Consider the following 4,109-nt stretch of genomic DNA (forward strand, 5'->3'; position numbering starts at 1 on the left):
TTTAAATTCTTAAGCACAATCTATGAACACTACACAGATGGTTTCCAAGAAACTGTACCTAAATTGATTACGATAAAAATGATCTGCTGCAATTGTTTCTGTCAAAAGGGAGAACAGAATTTGTCCCAATGTGTCGCTCTGCCCACTCACGCAGAGAACCCAGCTGCTGGGACAGATGTTGCTCTAAGCACTTTATTTTAGGGTCATTAAAATGGTTACAGGGGTTAGTCATTCCCTGTTTTATAAATTGTGCTTACTAGCTGAGCTCAACAGATGCTAGAAAACTTCTTTGTAGTTGATCAGAAACAAAGTTTCATCTCAGATTCCTTCTACCTTGTGCTTCATGCAGAAATTAGGAGCAAATGGGAAGGAACAGGGAAACAAAGACGTGCGTAAAAATCCTGGCACATTTGATCCAGGAGATGTCTTTACATAGCTCTCTTAATAATGCTGACGCTGCTGTCTTGAAGGCTTGCATGTGCTCATGTCATTTAGGAACTTTGGGGTCTTACACTCATATTGCATAATTGCATGTTTTAAATTGATCCTATTCTGTGCTGTTGTCCTTGACAAGGTGCTCCACAGATTTTGTCAGACAATAATACAGATACTCCCATTGCTCCTAGAGCACACTTCTTTAGAAGATATTTCGAAACCTTTGTGAGAATATTGTTCTCTCTCAATTACAGACCATGCTCTTCCTATTGAGCTCTGATTTTCTTTTATCATGATATATATAACCGACACATAATACATCAGCAAAAATCCAGGAATATTAGCAAAATCAACCTATACAAAATTAGCATACGTACCATTGTGGGAAGGTAGTTATTCATGTATAAATAGATGGGATACACGTTAACAATGGCTTAAACTATTACTACTACTCTTTTTAAGCTAGGCTGAAGAATCAATAACAATTGCTGACAAATTAATGGAGGCAGAAGGATGCAACATGCTACTACCCTATAGAAGAATCAGAAATTCAGTGGAGGCAACTTGCTCAATAGCAAAGGCTAGAGGAGAAATGAGAGATCAGCAGGAGAGGGGAGAGAATGGGAGCCAGGTTGTGAGCTATTCTAGACAGAGAGTGTTCCAAAGTAGATGGGAGCTGAAAGCCTTGTGAAACTGATCTGATTTCAGGGAAGAACAGATAGGCAAGGACTTTGGCTACTTAAAAAAACCTAAGGCTCTCCAGAGAGTTAAGTTAAACATATATATACATAGTTTTGGAGCCGGCAGTATGTGGAGCCTGAAGCTTATACAAATAATTGGTAGTGGGCTGGGGGGGCAGGGATCTTTAAGAAAGAAAATATAATTGTATGAGCTCAAAATTAGGTACAGAGAGAGTGTTGGCAGCAGTTCAGGAAAATCATGGCCATGGAGCTTAAACTGAGTTTCTTGGGAAATCTGCATCTGCTTTTGAGCCATTAGTAGAATTCTACATACTTTTCCCCAAATAAATATTGCTTGGCTTAGTTTATATTGCTGGAAAAGTAAACAGTTTGCACTGTAGTGCAGTGTTTCTCAAACTGGGGTCTGCAGGCCAGCAGCGTCAGGTACGTTGGGAAACCAGTTAAAAAGGCAAATTCTCAGACCTTGACTTAGAGCCACTGAGTCAGAAACTCCAGCGGTACGTCCAGTAATTTCTGTCTTTCTTACCAAACTCTTCAGGGGATGGTGATGTACCCTCAGGTTTAAGAACTATGACTGTAGGGTATCCATCAACCCTGAGGTCTCCAATTAAAAGCTAAATCAATTTTAGAATTCAGCTGAAAGCAATAACTGAAGATTAAGGGACTAAATAGAAAGAAAATCTTAAAAACAAATCATCTTTAGTTGACATAAAGAAACATGGAAACCACTTTGATTTAGAAATGGAGACTCATTTGCCTCCTGTGCTTCCCCCAGGGCGCCCCTGACCTGCTGTCCTCCCACCTGGTCCTTGCTACCATGCAGCTTGATCCTGCCTCTTCTGTCTTTACTGTTCTGACCATCAATTGCTCCAAGAGCCCAGACGTGTTCACCAAGAACCCAGACGTGTTCCGCTTTGTGCTGCTCCCATGTTTATTTCTTCAGCTCCCCACTGCCAGCTTCCTCTCTTGTTGACTGGCCCATTTGCAGATCCCAATTCATTTACCTTCCCTCTCATTAGAGTTGCAGGAACTCTGCTAGGCACCGCAGAAAGAGCAGAGTACAAAATTAAAAGAACCCCAGGCTGCCCAGTACTATGCTTGCAAGCAAAACCTGATTTCAAGGCTGCGTGAACTCTGAGAGCTCAGTTCAGGTGGACTGGACAGGTGACCCGACAGAGCTGATGCTCTGCATGTGGCAGGTGAGGGGGATTCAGGCACTGAAACCCTAAAACGAGACTTCAAGTGAAGTAACGCTCACTTAGTTCCTTCAAAACCTTTCTCCTTTGTTTTGTTTTGCTTCAGGTTTTCTTTAGAGTCAGGGAGTGGGACAGAGGGACTCACACTCCATAAAAAGAACTGCCCAAAGGCCTAAAATTGAGGGTCCAGTGCTGCTTCCAGTCAGTAGAAGGAAGGGTAGGGCTGGTGCTGGGTAGCAGGGGATGAAGGAGAGACGTGGGCTAGAAGCAGACTTTGTTAAAATGTTCGGATTTTGTCCTCAGGGTTGAGGACTAAGCTCTGATTTTTTTTTTTTTTTTTTTTTTTTATCTTGCCCAAATTCCTTTCTAAGGGGTCTGGGGAGTCACACCCTACAAACCAAAAATTCTCATCAGAGGGAATTTATTTAGTCCTGTGTGTCCGGATTTGCTTTCCAATCTGACTCTGGCATAACAAGGGAAAAAATCAAAATGTTTTACCCCAAAATATATTTCCTTGCCATACCTTGGAATTGCACTTCAAAGTCTCTTGTCGAAAAGCATCCCCATTCTATAGAGACTCCCTTTTCCCCTTTGTTTTCATTCCTTCCTTCCTTTCCAGATCCAGGAGATGATCGACTCAGAGCCAGGCACCCTTTTAAGTCCAATAAGGAACATTTCACAATCTTCTATCTCTGAAGTCTGCTATCCGAGAGCTTCCTCTGCACAATAAAACGTGGTCTCCACAATTGTTTATCTTAACCTGAACATTTCCTTTGACCCCAGGTCTTCAGATAAACTCAACCAATTGTCAATCAGAAAATGTTTAAATTTACCTATAGCCTGGAAGCCCACCGCCCCCCCACTTTGAGTTGTCCTGTCTTTCTGAAAGAAATCGATGTATTTCTTAAATGTATTTTATTGGTGCCTCATGCCTCCCAAAACTATATAAAACCAAGCTGCACCCGATCACCTTGGGCACATGTTCGCAGGACCTCTTGAGGGCTGTTTCACAGGCCATGGTCATTCATATTTGGTTCTGAATAAATGTCTTCAAATATTTTCCAGAGTTTGACTCTTTTCATCAACAGAGTCTTAAGAGAGCCATTGATGAATGGTTTTAGTCAAGCTAGCAAAGGGATGAGCTTTTCACTCTGGAGGCATCCCTGTGGCGAACTGAAGTGTTTCAGGGTGGTGAGGGTTCCTTAACGTAGCGAGACTAAGAGCAGCTGTTGAAACTCACAGCAACTCAGAGCTGTGTGAGCAAGACCTACACCAGATGGGCTGGAGGGAGGGGATAGATGGTGTTGAGAGGCCCCCGGAGTTGATGTTGTGTGATGAGACTATCCTGACCTGAAGGGATAATACTCTATAGCCATGCTTTTCTTTTTCTTTTTTTTTTTAATTGCATTTTAGGTTTTGGGGTACATATGAAGAACATGCAAGATTGTTGCGTAGGTACACACATGGCAGTGTAATTTACTGCCTTCCTCCCCATCACCTATATCTGGCATTTCTCCCCATGCTATCTCTCCCCAACTCCCCAGCCCCCACTGTTCCTTCCCTATTTCCCCTCAACAGACCTCAATGTGTGATGCTCCTCTCCCTGTGTCCATGTGTTCTCATTTTTCCACACCCACCTATGAGTGAGAACATGTGGTGTTTGATTTTCTGTTCTTGTGTCAGTTTGCTGAGAGTAATGGTTTCCAGGTTCATCCATGTCCCTACAAAGGACACAAACTCATCGTTTTTGATGGCTGTGTAGTATTCCATGGTGTAT

The sequence above is a fragment of the Callithrix jacchus genome, chromosome 14, assembly GCF_049354715.1.
Source record: "Callithrix jacchus isolate 240 chromosome 14, calJac240_pri, whole genome shotgun sequence".
Classification (NCBI taxonomy): domain Eukaryota; kingdom Metazoa; phylum Chordata; class Mammalia; order Primates; family Cebidae; genus Callithrix; species Callithrix jacchus.